Here is a 22,091-nt window from a genome sequence, read left to right as displayed (position 1 = left end):
GTTTTACAAAGGGGAGTGCTGCCTTGATGCAGCTCTTTTGTTCCTCACAGCTGAGCCATCTCTCTAGCCCTCAGAGCTACTCTTTTGGGTGAGACCCTTTGGCACCAAGAGATTCAAGCGCTACAGACGAATCCCAGAGACTCTGCTAAAGCAAATCTTACTTCCCCCCTCACTGCTTCAAGCCTACTTGCCAAATTCTGACTTGTGTTGATGACTTCAGAAAAAAAAATCCTTACAGCACAGCCTGGATGGGCACCAAGAACGGTGACTTCCGTGTTCTGTGGTCTGAAGGGATGTAGGCTATGGGATGTTGGGGATGTGGGGAGACAGACCATAGGCTTGCTTGATCAGAAGTGTATCAGCTGAACTCTCAGAGACATGAGGCCAACAAGTGGATTTCATGCTTCCTGCTCAGCAGTGGCTACTGAACTCGCCCCTCCCAGACCTTCCATCCCTTTCTTTGGCTCCCAGGAGCTCGGCCGTGGGATGCAGTGGCAGCCCACGTGTGATGCGCACTGCTGTTGAGCGGTCTGGCCTGGCAGAGCTTGTTGGGATTATGCAGAGGAATGGCGGTTTGATGTTTACTTCTCTTCACTGTATCGCCTGCTCTACCCTGCTCGCCAGTCCCTGCTTCCTTCCACATCAAACTCTTCACTCCTAGGTGTCCTCCAGCCTTGATGGCTTCTCCAAGAATATGCAAACGATAATGTCATGTACCTCACAGTGGTAAGGCAATTATACGAAATCATTTCTGCACTGCCATTAGTCCCCTGTCCATCAGGAAGGTCTCAGTTATTAAGACCCCAGTAAGTACAGAATGATTGTGTGGGAGCTGGGAGGTTTGTGTCTGCTGGTGGAGGCCAGAGGTCTAGTCTTGGAGGAGCCTTCTTCAGTTGCTGCCTACCTTCTGTTTGTGAGACAAGATTTCTTACTGAACCTGGAACTCATCAGTTTGTCTGGGCTGGTTTTCTACAAGCCTTGGCTGTCTCTTTAGCTCACTGTCTAGAGCCACAGACTTGCAGATGGTTCATCGCACTTAGTTTTTGTTTGTTTTGTTTTTTTACAGGGTGCCGGAGAGTGAGCTTGGACTGTGAACTCTGTTGAGTGATGAACGACTAATGACTTGTCTCTCTCTCTGTCTCTCTCTCTCTGTCTCTCTGTCTCTCCCTTCCTCTCTGTCTCTGTCTCTCTGTCTCTCTGTCTCTCTCTCTGTGTGCAAATCACACACAAGTGCATGTGCGAATGTACAAAATGCTCATGAGAGCCAGAGGTGTGGGATTCCCCCTGGGTGGGTGTGAATCACTCAAAGTGGGTGCTGGGAACTGAACTCAGATCATTTAGAAGGGTTGTACATGCTCTTAGCCACTGGGCCATCTCTCCAGCACCCTGCCACCCAACCTTATTTCTATTGACTTCTAGATGCATTACCCATCCAAAGGCATGCAGAATACAAGAGAGGGAAAAGCAATCTATTGGCCTGATTGATATTTGCACGCAGAGAGTGCTGTGTGCCGCAGTTGCTCACTGGGTACCTGTGGCTCTAACATATACCCTGGCCTGGAGGCTGAGACTAACGACCCGATAACAGTCACTTTGCCTTACTCCAGGGAGGACATGGCTATTGAAGGGCAGTTATGGATGCGGTCTGTCCACTCCTAAGCAAAGCAGGAGTTTATTTCCCAAAGTCTCAGAGAATGGAAACGTAATGTGGCCACCATTGTTACGAGCAGGCCCATGGGGAGTGATTTGACTTGGTGAATTCATTTGGGTGGATCTCCCATGATGGAATCAAATTCTGGTGGCTTTATGAGGGAATGGGGAGAGAACACACAAATACACAAATATATCCACACCCTTTCTATGTCACAAGGCAACCCTTACCAGAGCTTATGTTGTGCCATTTGGATCTGCAGCCTTCAAAGTTGTATGTTAAAAAAAAAAACTTTTCTTTTTAAAGTTAGTACGCCTCAGCTATGTTGTAGAAATGCAAACATGATACAACAGCCCAGAAGAATGAACAGAGAAATGTTCCTGTAGTTACAATTATTGCAAAGGAAACCACAAACAGACATGGAGACGTTCAACACCAAAATTTCCTTTCGAAAGAGAGGATCTGAAAGAGATGTTAAAGACATGGCAATGAAGTCAGTCGTGGAAGAGGTAAGTGGGGAGAGAGAAAGCTCATCATAGTAGCAAACATGGTGTGGCTCTTGGAAGACTTGCCAGAGCAAGGTGGGTGGGGTTAGAAAGAGAAGAAATTGGCTGTCTCTGTGTTCTTGCTACCAGCTCTTGTGACCAGGAGCTCAAGCGTCAGGGTGTGAGAGGAAGCCACACTAGAGTGACTTCAGGGTGAGGCTGAGGCCTTTCCTCTATGCCTCACACATGGCCAGCCCTTCACCTTGTGCCTACAACGCATGCGTCAAATTCAGATTGTGGCTCCCCAGTATTTCTCCACCCATATCACCCTCCAACCTCTGAGGCCAAGATACAGTCAGGATACAGCTTTCACTCTTAACCATAAGGGCCCTACAAGGTTTGCTTAAAGCCAGTATGATCATGACTTCACTGTTATTTGTTTTCTTTTCGTTCTTTTTGGTTTTTCGAGACAGGGTTTCTCTATAGCCTTGGCTGTCCTGGACTTGCTTTGTAGACCAGGCTGGCCTCGAACTCACATCAATGCACCTGCCTCTGCCTCCCGAGTGCTGGAATTAAAGGTTTGCGCCACCACACCTGGTTTCATTGTTATTTCTTAACCCAACTGTGCACTGAACTTAAAATTTTCCAGATAAACCTTTAAAACTTATTTGAATCATTCCTAAGTGCTTTAGTTGAAAATACACACACACACACACACACACACACACACACACACACACACACACACACACCCAAAGCACCTCCCATAAGACAAAACCAACATTAGTGAGTCAGAGGTAACTTAGAACACTGAGATATTTTATAAGCTGGGCATGGCAGCTCTTATTTTTAACAGCAACGCTTGAGCAGTGGTAGCAGAAGGACCAGGGCTTGAAGTCATTCCAGGCTGCATAGCCAGTTCCAGACCAGACTGGACTCGCATGAGGGCCTGTTTCAACCAAACAGAAAGGAAAAACAAAATAGGAGAAATGGAAGTGGAAGAAGAAGTGGGAGTGGACGGAGCAGACCCTTTGGCATCCTGCACCTCCTGGTATGCTTAGCTGGATCATCTGTTCCGAAGGATAATCTCTTAGTGGTAGTTGCTCATCTCTGTGTAGGATCCCTGGCAGCCAGAATCATGTTTAATAGCATTTGAGACAGTTCAAAATTGTTCCTCACATTTCTAAAGAATCACATGCAAGGAGCGCACATTTCTTGTTACTAGCCTAGGAATTCTATACTCCCTCTGCAGAGTTTAAGTCTCTCTAATCACTGAAAGATCTAGATAGTTGAGATTTGTATGTCCATTGAGAAATAAGAATTAAAGGTTTGATCTTTCTTGGTGTTCCCCTCCTGATTTCACTCATAATTGAGTTTTATTTTAGTTCTGGTAAGAGGGGGGAAAAGAATTTGGGAGTGTCTTATTTCTGGGTAGTGGAGTTTTATGTAAAGGAAAATGCTGGAAGATGCAGATTCAGACAGAGGGTGATAAAGCACACAAGCCCGGATGGCATGCTTACATGACCCCAACTTGTTCTGCACGATACTAACACTCTGAAGGGCCGAGAAAGTCTCTTTTGTAATGTGGGTGCTCTTCCCTCAGCCTCTGCCCTCTGTGTTAGGTTGGTTGTGATTGCTGATGAAGTGGGGATAAGAATCCCTTTTCCACCTTCTGACCTGGAAGGTAACAGACTAGTTAGTGTGAGCTTGTGTATACCTTCCTTTCTTATGCTTTATGAGTTCCTCCTTACCCCTACGGTGAGACAGAGCTGCTGTCTGTGGCCTAGGCTTGCCTGGTACTCACACAGCTTGGACTGCCTGGAGCTCTCAAGTGCTGGAACTGTAGCCAAGGGCCACCAATACCAGCCCAATGCAAGGCCTTGAAGTTGCGAAGATGTCTTGGCAGGGTGACCCGCGGGCTGTGGTGCCGCTGCCCTGGGGTAGGAGCTCTGTGGGTTCCTTCCTGTTGGTCCCGGGTGTCTCTGAACTGTGCTGCTGCTCCATGTGGAAATGATCTCTCAGGACTGGAGTCCCTCCCTCCGTCCTTTGATAAGGGCTGTACATCTGTCATCTTGCACTTCGGAGACTGAATGCCAGTTACCCTTAGTTGGTAACTGTGGAGTCCTACTGTCTTAGGGGAACAAAGTGCTAAGTGAACATAATGTCTCATACCAATAGCAAAAAACACTACTCAAGCATAGAAGTCTGTGTTTATTTATTTGTTTGTGAATTATACGTGTGGCCACACCCAGCCTTTTATGTAGAATTCAGGTCTTTACACTTTTGTGACAAACATTTTACAGAGCTATTTCATTGCCTCCAAGATTAACTGTCTTATGGACACCCAACCCCCTCCTTTAACATACACACTTGAATTCTTGCTAACCCGGACTCCTAACGCCAAGGGGCCAGGACTCATTAAGTCATAAATTTTAAGTAAAGTAAATAATGGCAGTCACCACACTGATGCTGAGCTGGCATTTCCGGCTGTTTTCCCCGCATCACGTTTCTGTCTGATGCCAGCTCATCAGCCTTACAGAGAGTTTTGTTGTTAAGGGTCAAATGGAATCTGACTCCTGACCTGATCACCCATCACCATCACCTCCTGCTCAACTCACTTCTGAAGTTCAGAGATAAGTTCATGAGCCGGGGAGAGCAGATAGATGATGATGCCTGCCACACACGCACACTCCATAAAGGTTTGTTGAGTTACATTAAATTGAATTACAGGGTGTCCAAGCTGACCCAGATTAAGACTTTACACCCTTCAGCGCCTTTATCTTTGTTGTTGTTGGTTTTGGACCTGCTTCAGAGAAAAAGAACAAAGTAGCCTTTTAGGCCTAATTAAAAAAAAAAAGTCTGTTATGGTTTATTTTAGGAGAGTCTGATATTTCTCTTTCCTTGCCCTCAGCCCAAAGAATGACAAACCACCTTGATGAGAGATTTATCAAAACCCAAAAGAGAAATTGCTCCCCCTTTTAAATCATGTTTCGTCTGGCCACACCCATCTCCCTCCTTTGCTGAGGCGCATCATTCCTAGTCTTTATGGAAGTGACAGGTCTTTGTTTTTCTTTTTTATTCTTTTTTTTAGTTATTAATTAAATCCGTTCCTTCCTTGACACACTCTCTCTCTCTCTCTGTCTCTGTCTCTGTTTCTCTTTCTTTCTCTGACACGCTCGCACGCCCGTGCGCGCACGCATGCGCACACACTTCCACCCCACCCTCTTATCTCTATCTGATTCTTGCTAATCTCCTCTCTCCCTAATTTTTTTTTTCTTTATACTCACATCTTTTTGTTTTGTTGTGTGACTTTCTTAGTTAGGGTTCCTATTATTGAAGAGACACCTTGGCAACTCTTATGAAGAAAAACATTTAATTGGGCCCAGCTTACAGTTTACAGTGGCAGGAAGCATGGCAGTACACAGGCAGTCATGGTGCTGGACAGGTGACTGAGAATTCCATATCCGGATTGGCCGGCAGGAGAAAGAAGAAACAACACTGTGGCTGGCTTGAAACCTTAAAGCCAATCTCTGGTGACACACTTCCTTCAGCAAGGCCACACCTCCTAATAGTATCCCTCCCTGTGAGCCTACAGGGGCCATTTTCATTCAAACCATCACACTCCCTGGCCCCCACAGGCTTGTAGACATATCAGAATGCAAAATACATTCAGTCCAACATGAAAATTCCCCATAGTTTATAACAGTTTCAACCTTGTTTAAAAGTTCAAGGTCTCTTCTGAGATTCACAGTAATCTCTTAACTGTGACCCCCTGTAAAATTAAAATAAAAAAGCAGACCACATGCTTCCAGCATACGGTGGCACCAATGGCACAGGATGTACATTACCCTTTCGAAATGGAGAAAAGAGAGGAGTAATGTAAGGAAATAGTAGACCAGAGAAAGATGGAAAACCAGCTGGGCAAACTCTAAGCTCCAGCCTCTGCACCGCCGTGTCTGCTGTCAAAGCGCTCCTCAGATCTCCAACTCCTTCCAGCTTTGTTGACTGCAGCACGCTTCTCTCTCTCTGGTTGGTTCCACTCCCTGTTAGCAGCTTTCCTTGGCAGGTATTTCCACAGATCATCCATCTCCAATATTTTGGGGTATCCAAGGAAATCCAGGCTTCACCTTCACAGCTTCATACAACGGCCTTTCTAGGCATCCATGCAGGGACCCCCACCCCCATCCATGCAGCTTTCCTTAGTCATGGAGGGAGATGCCCACAACCCCTTTTTTCTAACCTCAACTCTAAAGCCAGAACCGCGTTGCCGAAGCTGCCTGGGTCTGCTGCTCGCTGGGACTGGAACGTGGCTCCTCGTTTAATTGCGTCTTTACCAGCTTTCTGTTTTGGGTTGTTTCTTTCACTGCCTAAGCTTGGCTGTCCTGGAGCTCGCCTGGGCTCACATTTAGAGATCTGCCAGCCTCTGCCTCCTGAGTGCTGGGATTAAAGGCGTGCACCACCATGCCTGGCCCAGGCTTGTCTTTTGTTCCTTTTCACAGTAGGGAAGCTGAGCTGGGCAGAGTCTTGCCCTGAGGTCACTGCTCCCTTTAGGCCACCTAGAGTCAGGTTTTCCTTGACTCTGTCTACACTTCCTGACCTTCCTTTCCTCCTCCAACAGTACGTTTTGTATTTTTTTTTCTTGTTGAGTTGTTCTTTTCATTAGAGACCGGCATAAGGCTGGCCACTGATAGCTACACAGGCCAGTTAATGCCAGGCTGCTTTGAAATGCCTTCTGCAGAGGCTGCTAATGCATAACTCTTCAACTTAGTCTCAGACAGAGGTTTTGGACGAGGGCAGAAAGCATTAAACTTCTTCATCAAAACACCACCAGAACAGTCTCTAGGCCTCTTACAAATACTGCTTTTCTTTGAAGCCTCTTGAGCAGGGCCCCTGTGATTCAAATCACTCTCAGCACCACTGTTTTCTGTGTTCCTACTAGTCCCACTTAAACTGTCCAATTGCTTTTCTAATCTAAAGTCCCAAAGTATTCCATTCCTTCCAACGAAAACATGACCAGGCCTATCACCACAACACCCCACTCCTGGTACCAACTTCTGTTCTAGTCAGGGTTTCATTGCTGTGAAGAGACATCACAACAACAGCAACTCTTATAAAGGAAAACGTTTAATTGGCACTGGCTTACAGTTCAGAGGGTTAGTCCTTCACCATCATGATTGGAAGCATGGCGGCGCCCAGGCAGACATGGTGCTGGAGAGGTAGCTGAGAGCTCTACATCTGGCTCTACAGGCAGCAGGGAGAGACAGCGACACTTGGCCAAGGCTCGAGTATCAAAGGTCACTCCACCTCAGGGATATACTTCCTCTAACAAGCCCACACTTCCTAATAGTGCTGCACCCTACGAGCCTATGCGTGCCTTTTTTATTCATCCCGCCACAGTGACCTTGACCAGTGATGTCTGTGTGACCACAGGATAGAGCTGTTCACTGGGGCCAGGTGAGTTCACTGTTGGGAATACACCAAAGACAGAAGATGTTTCCAGATTCCTGCGGTTGGTAGCCAGCAGACACGTGACTGGTCATTGACAGGACAGGGCAGTCTTGTGTGGGTCCAGTGCCAATAACTGGTGTAGCTGCTGGGAGTCTGCAGCTTCACCGGCTGTGGCGTATCTAGCAGATGGCGTTTGAAGCCTTTCTCCCTGTCACTGGTCTTACATCCTTTCTACACCCTCCTCCACTGTGAGGCCTCGGGGAAGGTGAGGAGAACATTCAGTTCAGGGATGGGCCTGGACCTGGGAAGCCTGTCTTCTTCAGGAGATGCTAGCATGGTAGCCAACATGACTGGAAACTGCAAGTGCTAGAGGGCTAGAAATGAGCCTGTGAGCCTCAGTTTTTCTGCTTTCCAAAGAGAAAGTTGGTTCGGGCCTCAACATAATGCAGTTCTTTTACTATTACAAAATCCTCAAGGGCTGAAGTTTGTAAGCTTCCATAGGGAAGATCTTAGAGGAAACGGAAACGGGGCTCCGTAGCCACAGAGCTGTGCCCCTTGAGGGATTTATTGGAGGTGTAGCTTATTGTCAGGAAGACTCTGAGATTCAATAATCTAAGATGCTTTGTTTTTTCTTTGTTTGTGTGTTTGCTTTAGTTGACTCCCAACTCCTCACTGCCCTTTGACTGCTCCAGGGCAGCAAGTCCAAGGCTGGAGGCCGCCCCCGCAGCTGAGTGATGACAGTGTGGACATAACCTCAACCCTGGCTAGCTGAGATTTGTTCTGTACAAACACAGGCCCTTGAGAATGATTTTCCCACTTCACTGTGTAAGAATCTTCAGACTTCAGGAGCTGGAACACACTGTGGAGGTTTGGGCCAGGCCTGGCATTGAGAGAACTGTCAATAAAGAGAAAAGCTTGGCTTCTCTCAGCCATTTCTTACTTGATGTTGTGATGAGACGATGGCATGCCTCAAGTGTCTGTGGCTGCCATAGTGAGGGGAACCTCATGCCCTCCAAACTGCCATGTATGCATGCATGTTATGTATGGTCTGTCTGCCTGTCTGTCTGTCTGAGACCGAGTCTCTCTCTGTAGCCCTATGTGTTGTAGAACCTCTGCTTTCTTAGTGCTGGGATTAAAGGTGGACAACATCATGCTAACTAAACTGTCATATTTTAAAAAGTAAGCATTCACATAGCTAGGTGTGGTGGCATACACCTGTGATCCTAGCACTTAGGAGAGGCAAGAAGGTCATGAGTTTAAGACCATCCTCACACAGAGTTCTAGGACAGCCTGGGACTGACAAAAAGCGGTTCTCCTGCATAAGGTGTTTTGTATAGCATTCAGCAGCTGTTCTCAAGGCCAGGGTCAGCTCTGACTATATCTTTCTGTTATTTGTGCATATAATTATTATTTCTCTTTCTGTCACTTATCTGCCATCTCATCTATCAGTTGTTTATCGTCTATCACCTTTATCTTCTGTCATCCATCTATATGTCATCTATCATTTTTCTATCATCTGTCTAGTGTCTCTCTACCCACCTAACTAACATTATTATCTACCTATCTTCTATCAAGCTATCATTTGTTTCATTTATCATATACCTGCCTATTCACCTATCATCTCTCTGTTTATCAACCTATCTACCTATCAACCATGTATGCCTATCATCCACTATTCTTTCTATCATTCTACAATAAATTATATAATGAATACATTAAAAAAAAACCAAACAAACCAAGTTTCTCTGTGTAGCCCTGGCTGTCCTGAGACTTGCTCTGTAGACCAGCCCGGCCTAGAACTCAGAGCCCTGCCTGCCTCTGCCTCCTTGTTGGGGTGACCTTTTTGTGCACCGTGTAAAGATTATTTTTGCATATTCGAATACCAACTTCTGTACCAGTCGAGAGCTGAGTACAAGTCGAACACTGCATTGTTATTCCTATGGCTGCATCACATCTTGTAAACACTCCTTCTAGCACCTGATTGGTTTTATGAAGAGCTGAACATCCAGTAACTGAGGCGGGAGAAGTTACGCAGAACTTCCGGGAGAGACAGGAACCTGGGGAAAGAAGGAGGCATGGGAGCAGTCACCAGCCAGACATGGAGGAAGAAACAAATGCCTGTATTGAGGGAAAGTAACAAACCATGTGTGGGACCCTGCTATTAAGTTTGAAGTCTGGCATTTCTGGATAGTCTCTGAGCTCAGTATAAGATGACAGACTTCCCTTTCTCCTCTGGACTCCCTCTCTGCCTGATCTGAGGAACTCCAGATCCTCTAAGGAGCATCACACAGCCCTCAGGGGGGATTATAAACCCAACCCTTTCCTGATAAGAAACCTGTTCAGCAAGCACCCAGGGATTCCTGGAAACACCCACTCTATGCTAATGAGACCTTAGCTTTCAGCAAATGACCTTTAACCGTACCTAGAATTCTTTCCCCACCCGCAGGATAATTAAGTACTGTTTTCCCCTTCTTATGATAGGACTGTGTTGCTGAAGTATCCCTGGCACCCATAGCCCCTAGAGAATCAAACACATTCATCCTCAAAAACCGTCCTGCTGCCCAAGGTTCACACAAAACAAAGGGGCTGGCATCATCTATTTCACCCTCATGGGCTGAGACTCAGCGTTTATTCTGGAGAAGGATGGGCTCCCCTCCTCCTCCTCAAAGAACTCATTGCTGGACCCCCGGGGTTTGACTGTGGGTCAGCCAGCCACATGCTGCTGGCCTCTGTTAGCTTCTGTCACCTGAGTGTCAGTGTGGATCACTGCCGACACCTTTCTAGCACTGTTCCTCTGTGGGAGCAAGTGGCCAGCTGTTCCCAAAGCAGCCATTTTTGTCTGCCCAAAAGTGGGTTCCCACCTCTGACTCTTAGTAGTTTTGGAGCTTCACAAGTGAGCCTCTGTTACCCACTGCTCACAAAGCAGCCATGGCCCTGCCCAAGTCAGTCATTATTAGGGAGCTGGTGGTTCAAAGAAAGCCCTGTTTTACCTCCCAAGTGCTAGGATTAAAGGAGTGTGCCACCAGTGCTGTTCCTGCCCCAGTATCTTTTCTGTCTTCGGAAATGATGTCACAGTGCTTGGTGAATGCCCAGAGATGAGAAGGAGTAACCAGACCATTGACTCCACGGGGTTAACTCCTGTCTGGTCTTCCACTAGTTTGTGGGTTCTTAAACTCTTTTTGCCGCAATGAGCAACACAGCCCTGGTCTATGGACCGCTACATGACACTTCAGGTCTTGTAGATGCTTGGGCTGGGAATAGCATTCAGCTTGCCTAGCATGCACGAGGCCTTCACCTCAGTCCTCAGCACCCAAAGGAAAGGTGACCGTCAGGTGACAATGTTCAATGTGTGCGACACAAGAAGCCACAAGATCAAGAAACTTTATGTTGCTCTATTTTAGTAAAACGAACTATAGTGTGTGTTAAACAAAATGCGTGTTAAACGAGAGCTGAGCACAGAGCTAAACGGCTACATGTTCCTCCTTACAAAGTTAAATTTAATTGGAATTGACTGTATTGACAAAGCCCACTGTGTACATGTAATTTTTTTTTTCATCTCTTGGGGGGAAGTCAATAGGTTTGCAAGGCAGTTTTACAGATTGTCTTTTTTGATTATCTGAAAGAAATATATTTTGTTCCACTCAGTTAAGGAAAAAAAATAATATGATTCATGTGACAGATCAGTAAACCTGCTTTCTCTTCCAGCAATATTTTTCAGACTCTCAAGCAACAGTGCTTTACTTCTACTCAACTAGATAAAACTTAAGTAACCCACTAAGCAATTTTAACAAATAAGTTAAATTTCATGACCTGTGAGCCATCTCAACTTTGTCCAGACATGAGTCCTTCATACTGGCTTTTAAATTTTTTAAAATTAATTCCTTGAGAATTTTATACAATGTATTCTGAGCAGATTTACCTACAACTCCTCCAAGATCTACCCCTACTTTTTACCCCTCACTTCATGTCCTTTTTAAAAAAAATAAACCATCTACTCCAATTTGTGCTACCTATGTACTCCCGGATGAGAAGCCATATGCTGGAGTACAGATGATCTATGAGGAGCCGTACTTTTAAGGAAAACTGACTCTCTCTCTCCTCTAGACGCCATCAGCTCTGTGTGTGTGTGTGAGTGTGTGTGTGTGAGTGTGTGTGTGTGAGTGTGTGTGAGTGTGTGTGTGTGAGTGTGTGTGTGTGAGTGTGTGTGTGAGTGTGTGAGTGTGTGAGTGTGTGTGAGTGTGTGTGTGTGTGAGTGTGTGTGAGTGTGTGTGTGTGTGAGTGTGTGTGTGTGTGTGTGTGTGTGTGTGTGTGTGTGTGTGTGTGTGTGTGAAGGTGAAGACCAGAGGCACAGACCCTCTGGGTCTGGAGTTACATGTGACTGTGAGTTGCCTTACATCAGTGGCAGGAACTGAATTCTGAAAAGGTTCTAAATCTAATTCTGAATTAATCTTTATTTTATTTTCATTTCTTCCCTCTCTATTTTACTTATTCTCATGATTTTTCTCCCTATTTGTACCTTTTTCTCAACAGCTGCAATGACAGCAGTGGAAAACTCTTGTACTCTCCCACTCTCTAGAAAGTAGTGGATGATATGCGAACTCCCTCTGTTCCTAAATCCTTGCAGAAGTCATACATTGTCTGATATTAACAGCCAGCAAGGGGCCGGGCATGGTGGCACACACCTTTAATCCCAGCACTTGGGAGGCAAGGGCCTGAGATCTACTTTCCTTGCCTGCTGGTTTTCCAGATGCAAGTGGAAGACACCAGCCTCCTGATTCTGAGGCAAGAGCAACTTACAATTCATTGAGTACAAAGATCCCAGCCAAGATGCTCCCTGAAGCTCTGCTCTTCACAGGGTGACTGGCTAGGACCTCGCGGCCCCAAACTGCACCATGCTGTAGGGCGGGGCCAGCATTTCAGAAACCAAAGCACAGCACAGCGCCTGTAGTGATGATACCTGCTGTTTGTCCAGAGAAAGACACTGTTGGCAGCGTCCAGCCGGTAACTGGAGCTTTGCTCTGAGACACAGTTTCTGTATGCAAAGGGACGCAACTGCCCTGGAAAGATGGTCTGGAACAAAGGCCAATGCTTTTCATTCAAGAAGAATAGAAATGTAACATATCATGAAAGTATTTTCCTAGACCTGCAAGGCAGCTCTTATTTCATGATTGTAAGGGTACCATTGAAACAACACAGAAAACTCAACTTTAGAAACGTGTGTGTGTGTGTGTGTGTGTGTGTGTGTGCATGTATACATGTGTCTGTGCATGTGTGTATATTTCTGTGAGCTTGTACCTGTACATGTGTTTGTGTGTGTATATCTATGTATGTGTGTGTTCCTGTACATGTGTGTATCTTTTCAAGGAAGCTTTTGCAGTCTTTGAACACAGATATAGAGTCTCTCAGAGCAAGGACAGGTTTGCTAGTTGGATCTGCCAACCTGCCTCCCTTTGAACACGTGCTGGCTAGACTTCAGACTTGTGCGCCACTGCTCAGAAGCCATTTGCATTGTTCTTTGCGTCAGGGTCACACTACACCCAGTGCTCACTGGCTTTGCTAGATTGTCTGGTTAGCAAGCCCCAAAGATCTGCCTGCCTCTGCCTCCCCAGCCCTGGGTAATGGCAGCCCATGACACCCAGCCTTCCCTGTGGGTCCTGGGCATCACACGCAGGACCTTGCACTTCTCAGAAAGTACTTTGCTGACTGAGCCATCTGCCCAGCCTGAGCTTTGGTTTTTTTTTTTTAAGGGTGGAAAGTGAAGTTCAGTGGGCTGTGTGTTCAGCTGTTTTTCCAATGGTACATTAATAAGGTAGGTAGGTGCAAGGAAGAGATGAGAGATATCGTCTGTGGACCCCCTCTTCACAGTCTCATGAGCTACTCTACTCTTCCTAATGAGGGCCGCAAAGTAGTCACGTTTAGTGAAAAGTCCTGCCTCAACTCATGGATTGTCCCATCCTGAGGCCTTAACCCACACTCACATCCACAGCGTTCGTGTGTGTGTGTGTGTGTGTGTGTGTGTGTGTGTGTGTGTGTGTGTGAGAGAGAGAGAGAGAGAGAGAGAGAGAGAGAGAGAGAGAAGAGAGAGAGGAGAGAGAGAGAGAGAGAGAGAGAGAGAGAGAGAGAGAGAGAGAGAGAGAGAGAGAGAGAGAGAGAGAGAGAGAGAGAGAGAGAAGAGAGAGGAGGGAGAGAGAGAGAGAGGAGAGAGAGAGAGAGAGAGAGAGAGAGAGAACACAGTGCTTATCTTCCCGAGTCTGGCTGCCCAACACGATGTAATAGTTGACACCCCAGAACTGTTGATCCTCCTACCTCTGTCCCCTGAGTGCTGGATTAGGGGCACACGCCACTGGCCTCGTGAGCCTTTGCGTCTACTCTGTGAAAGACAGGATTTGAAATCACTTGTAACAAGCTTATGAACAAAGCTGAGGTAAAGCGGAAGTGTGTAGTGATGATGTCTCAGTCCCCTGCCCGTGTGGCTGACAGGCTTCAGGGAGAGGTCCCCACTCTTCTGGGCCGCATGTTCCTTTGGTTCAGAGTTCTCAGGGACCCAGGAACAGGTGATAACTGTCAGCCACGTGTGGTGACAAATGTCTGTAATCACAGTGCTTGTGAAAGTCTGATGTAGGAGAATTGCCTTCGTTTTGAGGCCAGCCTACTCTGCAGTGTGCATTGCAGACCATCCTGATCCATGGAACTGGACCCTGCCATGAACCAGCAACAAAAAGACAGACCTGCAGACAAGCACAATAGCAAAAGTAAAAGTAAGAATAGATGAAAGAAGGAAAAAGAAAGAAAACGAATTAATTCTCCGTGAAGCACAAGACCTTGATTAGTTGATTGAGTGATTGGTTGCTGGGCGTGAAGGTACGTGACTTTAGTCCCAACACTCAGGAAGTGGAAATTCCTGCAAATTCAGGGCCAGCCTGATTTGCATAATGAGTTCCTGGATAGCCAGGACTGCATAGAGAGATCAGACCCTCTGTTATTAAGAAATTATATATATATATAAATTTCCAGTGTATTTGTTTTGCCTACAGCTATGTGTACCCTGTAAAGGCCAGAAGAGGGCATGGTATCTCCTGGAGATGCAATTGTGAGCCTCCACGTGGGTGCTGGGAACCGAACTCAGGCCCTCTGCTCTCAGAGTGATCTCTTCAGAGCCACCCTAACCTGACCTTCATATGAGAGGATGTGCCTTCCTGTTCCCCTGTTTGCCATTCTATAGGTCCTCACAGCCTACAGGAGTTGACTGGTGATAACTCATTGTATCTGCAGCGGGTGGGGCCGGGACGTGATTCCCTGTGAGGATTCCTGACAGGGTGGCTGTGTTCAAAAGCTTCAGAACAGATTTGCAAAGCTGAAAAATGCTCAGAATCTCAGTTTCAGCTCCTGGCAGGACTGAATTAGCTTCTCTCCCGCTCTCTCTCTCTTTTAATTTGGAAAGTTAAACTTAGTCGCGAGTGTTTTGTCTGAGGATGGTGTGTGGGTGCAGGGGTCTGTGTCACTCAGATGGAAGTTTTCATCTGTCTCAAGCCTGTATGTATATTAAGAGACGAGAAATTTTGTATGTGCTCAAAGCCTTAAAATATCCTATAGACATTAAGAGAATCAGAGGGCTGAAAAGATTTAATATATAGCATAGTACTCCCCAGCCCCCTTCCATTTTTGGCATTTCTTTTATTAAAATTTGGTTGACATAAACCTGGGAAGTCTTCCTTGAAAACCAGGCAACTGTACAGTTGAAGCATTTGATTAAGATGAGAATTTCAAACAGCTTAAAATGCGGAAAGAGATCACGGTTTGTCTCAGCTGGTAAAATGCTCGCCTGAGTACCATCCCCAGAAACCACTGAGAAAGCCCAAATCCCAGGACTGGTAGCATGTGGTTGCCATCCCAGAGCTAGGGAGGCAGAGACAGGCAGATCCCTGGGTTCCAGACCGTCGGGAAAGCCAATGCAGGGCAGCTCCTCAGAGAAATGGTGCACCCCTGATACACACACACACACACACACACACACACACACACACGTACAATAGGCTAACAGATATGCAGATGTAATAAAACGTCAACAGTCCTTACACCATGTTTCAGGGCTGAGACTGTCAAAATAAGATCCTTAAGTTTTTTTTTCCATTTTGATTTTCATTATTATTGTTATTTTACATTTTATTTATGGAGTGTGTGTGTGTGTATGTGTGTGTGTCTGTGTGTTACATGGATGCGGAGAGAACAAGAGAGCAGCATATGGCTTTCATAGGGGGACGCATGCCCTCAGTCAGTAGGCAGCTATCTGTTTTGAATGCAGATACAGGGTCTGTGTGGGCTTTTCCCTTAGGCTCTGGTTCTAGTTACCAAGCTTCTGGCACTAGCTTTCTGAAAGGGCCTCTGGGATCATCTGCAGAGTGGCACTAGGCTTCCAGGCCAGTACCTCCATGGCCACGGTTCTACAGATGCCACGTGGCACTCACCCACCCTTTTCTCCGTGGTCCAAGTCCCTCCCTCTGACTGCAGGCAGCTACACAGCCACCTCCTCCCCTGCCCCACCCTGTCACAGGAAAGCCAGAGCCAGGCCATTGGAGTGCCTGTTTTTGGTAAATGCCATGGTTTTCCACATCACTGAGTAACCATGAAGAATTCTCTCTAAATATTTGAATCATTTCATCTGTAGTCAAGGACACTTTCTCAAAATGAACATCCCAGAGCCAACTCATTTGACTGCACAGCTGGGTTCAAGCCCCAGAGAGGCAGAAAGGCTACAGTTTAGTGAGTTCATTTGTATTGCTATTCTTACCGAGTGGCCTCACTTTGAGGAAACCACAGAGATGTCATTGGAGAAGGGCTTCGGCTTCAGGGGCGGAGCTGATCTGGAGGTGTTCGGTCTTTTCCTAGTCAGCGATCGTGATCATATAAAACCCAACATAAAAATGGATTTAAAAAGTGCTTTTTGTGAGCGAACATCTTGTTTTCCACTTTGAATCATGGCAATTTGGAAAGAATGAGCGAGTACTTCCTGACATCATGAGAAGAGAAAAGTTACCGACTAGGGGAACCAGTAACAGCTAAAGCCTGGCTCTGTGCTGCTGCTGGAGTTTAGTTTCGCGGGTTGGGCAAGAGGATAGCCTTCTCAACACAGGATAAGGAACAGCTTGGATCAGAGCGTCTGGCTGTGTGCCTTAGGCCCGTGAAACTGTCTGAGAAAAAAATAATTTTGTGATTAAAAAAAAAAAATCAGGAAATGCAGTTTATTCTTCCTTCCAAATGTATGTCTGTGAATTAAAGACACGTGGTTAAAGATGGGGAGCGCGGGGTGGGGGATGGCGTGGGGTGAGGGGCTGGGGGGGTGCTTCCCCTAATATCCTCTTAGGATTGCACCTTAGCACCTTTTAGGGGCAGAGTACCATAAACGCTTCCTGGGATTCCTGAACTGAACGCCAATGCTCTGTACGACCCTCTCCCACCACACTTCACTCCTCTGGTCACCTTTTTGTGTTTTGTCAAGAGAAGTTCTTTTTGTTGGTGTTTGTGACAAAGATTAACAAGACATGAAATAACCTACCCCAAGGATTCACTGAATGAGTCATTAGTCCCTCTGCCTCACCTAAAGGTGCTTCCCAGTGTTAGAATTTATGATTCTAAGCTTCTAGTTTGGGAACCACAGACAATTCTTCCAGTAAGAAAAATGAATTAATATCTTGTAATCCTGTAAAAGGCCCTATGTTGCTTTGTATTCCCAGGAATGTGCACAGGTGCTTGGCTTGTCACAGTCCCCTCTAAATTCTTGTTGGAATGCAGCAAAATTCACTTATACAGAATGGGAACGTTAATTTGAGGTTTTTGGAAAATTAGGCTTCCTTTATTTTATTTATTTATTTATTTTAATTTAATTTTAGCTTCCTTTATTTTTAAGATTAAAAATATTTAAAGCATGCATGCATTTGTGTGGTGTGTGAGTGTGTGTGAGTGTGTATGTGAGCGTGTGTGTGTGAGTGTGTGTGCATGACTCTGTGTGTGTGTGAATGTGTGTGTATACACACAGGAATACAAGTGCCTGAGGAGACCAGAGAGCACACCAGATCTCCTGGAGTTGAAGTTATAGGTGGTGATGAGACATCAGATAGGGTGTTAGGAAGCAAACTTGGATCCTTTGTAAGATGCCCTGACCCATCTCTCTCACCCCATTTTATTAAGATAAATTATGTAGGACATTTGAAAGAAATAAATTTTAACCTTTGGGTCAGTGCAGGTTTGCTGTTAAGGCTGCAGATAGATGCTATTGGTTTTATTCATGAGTAGAATAGCACTTCCCCCTTAAACATCTACACCTTCAGTTTAGACAAATGAAAAGGAAGAGTGTGTGATGAGATAACTTTTTTTTTTTCAAGACAGGATTTCTCTGTGTAGCCTTGGCTGTTCTGAACTCACTTTGTAGACCAGGCTGGCCTCGAACTCACAGCAATCTGTCTGCCTCTGTATCCCAAGTGCAGGGATTAAAGGCGTGTGCCACCATGCCTGACCTAAGATAACTTTATTTTTTTTGGTGTTTTTTGAGAAAGGGTTTCTCTGTGCAGCCTTAGCTATCCTGGACTCGCTTTGTAGACCAGGCTAGCCTTGAACTCACAGGGATCTGCCTGCTTCTGCCTCCCAAGGGCTGGGATCAAAGGCGTGCGCCACCACACCCAGCAAGAAGATAACCTTTTATTTAAAACATTACACCCTCATAGGATGCTGCTTCATTCTTTGATCATAGCAGTTCAAAATATGTTATGTTTCTAAGAAGGCCTTCTGACAGTTCTTAAACGTTAAAACAGAGCACACAAACATGGCCACCACCACTTTCCCTCAGTGTCTGGCCGCTCTCCCTAGAGCTCAGTCCTGGTGTGGTTAAATATTCCCAGCTCCCACAAGGTGGCGTGGTGTTCTTGTTCAGCTGCTTAGAGTTATTTCTGTGATGTCTTCTGCTGTGTTCTTTGATTTGACTCCTTTAGTAAAAGTTTGATTTCGGCTTTCTGGCTTCATCTTCCTTCCTTGCAGACAAGCACGGGGACAGGCTTTCGGGAGGTACTCACGAATAGCCCCTTTCCTGTGGCTCGTGTCTAGGTGGGAGCTGAATTTATTTAACTTTGTGCGAATCTTAGAGCTTTAACATGGTGCTTAGAGACTGCAAGCAATGTTTGTGCTGTGAGGCTCCAGGATTTCTGTGTTGAGAAAAAGCACCGAGACCGTTGGTTTTACCAGAGCAAACTTCGGATACTGTCTCTCGTTCCAGCTGCTGGTGGGAAGTTCTGTGCCTGCTGTCTATGAAGTGCCAGCCAGCCACCCTTGTGGTCTGCTGCTTCATAAATTGTCTGTGATTTCTGTCTTTGTGCCCACGATTGTGCCAGGTAGTGAAGAAAGCAGGAGAGGGTGGAGGGAGTGTGTGTGCGTGTGTGTGTATGTGTGTGTGTGTGTGTGTGTGTGTGTATGTGTGTAAGGAACAGCAGTGATGGTCACATGCTTCCTAAGTGTGGGGCGAGTGCTTAGTGTTTGCCAACTATACATGGTGAATCAAATCATGAAGTGCTCTTACAATCTAGCAGACACAAACTTAAACCAGATAAATAAGATGAATTAAAGGCATAGACTACTTGAGGCGATACACACTGAGAGAGAAGGCAGAGAGACCAGGGAGAGGGCGCAGGGATGGAGAGCACACACACCCACTCTTGTGGAAGACTCAGCTTCTGTTCCCAGTACCCATCTCAGGTGGCTCACGGCCACATGTAACTCCAGATCCAGGTGATCAGACGCCCTCTTCTGGCCCCTACAGGCACCTGCACTCATGTGCACACACCCACACGTATACACATAATTTAAAAATAGAAATAAATCATGAGAGAAACAGAAACAAAGCATACAGAGGAGAGAAGACACCTGGAAGGAGCGGAGGGGCTTATGGGTAAAGACAGCCATGTTTGGGGTAGTGAAAGAAATCTTTCTACAGTTGAGAGTCTGTGGTGGCTGGGAAGGTTCTGTGAACCGTGTACCGTGTACCGTGTGTAGGGCACCCCAAGCAGCGAGGATGGGAAGGCAGGAGTTCTGGAGGGAAGCCATGGTGTTATTTTGATGTGTTCTACCACAGGCAAAAGCAGAGTACTGCCAAGGGGCATGGTGGTGTTCCTCACGGGGAGCTGGGGGAGAACTTGGCAGGGGAGGGTAATTTTTACTTAGTGCCAAGTGGCCAGAAGAGGAGAGAGAGGGGCCCCTGGTGGAGAGGAGAACCAGAACAGAGCCTGGAGGTGATGGTGTGGAGGTAATGGTGTGGAGGTGATGATGGTGTGGAGGTGATGATGGTGTGGAGGTGATGGTGTGGAGGTGATGATGGTGTGGAGGTGATGATGGTGTGGAGGTGATGATGGTGTGGAGGTGATGGTGTGGAGGTGATGATGGTGTGGAGGTGATGATGGTGTGGAGGTGATGATGGTGTGGGGTGATGGTGTGGAGGTGATGGTGTGGAGGTGATGATGGTGTGGAGGGTGGTTGGGGTGATGGTGTGGAGGTGTGATGGTGTGAGGTGGTGATGGTGATGATGGTGTGGAGGTGATGATGGTGTGGAGGTGATGATGGTGTGGAGGTGATGATGGTGTGGAGGTGATGATGGTGTGGAGGTGATGGTGTATCCCGGGTCAAGCAAGGGAACGAGGCATGGAAGACCTGACCAGTGTGTGTGCTGAGAATTTCGCATCCGCTTTGGAGGAAAATCCATCATGTCTGTTCGTTCATTTGTTAGTTCATTTGTTTGTTTGTTTGTTTGTTTCTTCCTTCCTTCTTCTATGGAAATGAGGCTGGAGAGCAAACCCAGAACTTCACCCACACCTGGCAAACACTCTGCCACTGAGTCACAGCCTTGGCTTGGAGCACAGCGATGCTACCAGGACAATTTAGCAGAGGAAGAGACATCCAGAGTCTTGATATAAATCATAAAAGAAAATCAGCTAGTGTATATAAGGGGTAATAGCAATTGGCAATTGTGGAGCTCTCTCCCAAGGAAATCTGATTCTTTTTGAGATAGTTAGTTTCCATTGTCTGCTTGATTGGTTTAAAATCGTCTAGGGTGTCTATAGAGTAAACGTCTGGCCACGTTAATGATGGCCTTCCAGAGAAGATAGACTAGGAGGGTAAAGACCTGTCCTGCAGGCTAGGCCTCTGACAGCCACATAACACGGGCTCTCTCTGCTTCCTGGCTGACCTGATGTTCGGCCTCACCCTCCCCACCTTGACAAGCCAGACACCTTGGGACCAGGGGCCAAATATACCCCTTTTAAGCCCTTCACGGTCTCCCAGGCATTTGTCACAGCATCCAGAGATGCAGCATGCATCTCACAGGGATTGTGGTAGTTTGACTTCTGGACACGCAAATGTACTGATAGTCAACGTCCTGGGCATCTGTATCTTCTAGGTCTGACTTTTGGTTACTGGCCCCTCGGGGTGCAGTGTCTATCTTGGAATGCAGCTGTTTTCAGAAATCTGAGATTGCCACCATGGGTGGTTTAAACCTCTGATGAGGGGGCTCACCATTGGGAGGGGTCAAATGGCTGTATCTGGTAGCCCTTTAAACTTAGTCTGTCTACTGTTTATTTTGAGACGTTCTCACTGTGTAGCCCTGACTGGACCAAAACTTGCCACGTAGTCCAGGCTGGCCTCCAACTGACAGAGATCCACCTACCTGTCTTCTAAGCTGGGAGTAAAGGTGTGCCAGCCTTTTCTAGAATTTAAACCTTAAGTGCGTCAGATTAAAAAAATAGAGATTGGAAAATATCTTTTGATTATTTTGTAAAAAATAGAACCTGACAGTTTAAACAATAAGTACTTAGGCTCTAAATGGATAGATGCATCAGGCTTTGCAGTCACACTGCCATCTCTCACAAAGTAAACATGATGGGACTTCAATCTCATTGTGCACACACACACACACACACACACACTCACACACATGCACACACACTCATGCACACACTCACACACACTCATGCATACACTCTCACACACTCACATTCTTATACATATTGGCACAGACACTTGTACACACACACTCACAGATAGACTCACACACTCACACACATGCATGTACACATAGCACACTCACTCATACACACTCATATGCATACACTCACAGACATGCACACACTCACACACTCACACACTCGTGCACACACACTCGTATACACACACTCACACACACACGTACACATACAAACACAACTGCATCAAGGGCATACTTCTGCTTTTAGTTTAAACTGCGTTTTGAATTTCAAAGGACCCATGTTTTCAAAAGTACCACATTATTGACAAAACAATTAGACTTAATCTATAGAATAATAAATTCTGTTTTTCCCAGGGGAGCTGGAATACCTCCCATCCCCACGGCTCTCCCTCTTCTCCCCAACAATAACCATCTTCTGTCCTGCTCCTTTCCTTCTGGGCGTCAGTAACGCCTCTTAAGGACGTGGTTCTGCTCGCAGCTCTGAGAATGT

This window comes from Acomys russatus, chromosome 13, assembly GCF_903995435.1.
Source record: "Acomys russatus chromosome 13, mAcoRus1.1, whole genome shotgun sequence".
Classification (NCBI taxonomy): Eukaryota; Metazoa; Chordata; class Mammalia; order Rodentia; family Muridae; genus Acomys; species Acomys russatus.
Note: the sequence above shows the minus strand (reverse complement) of the source record.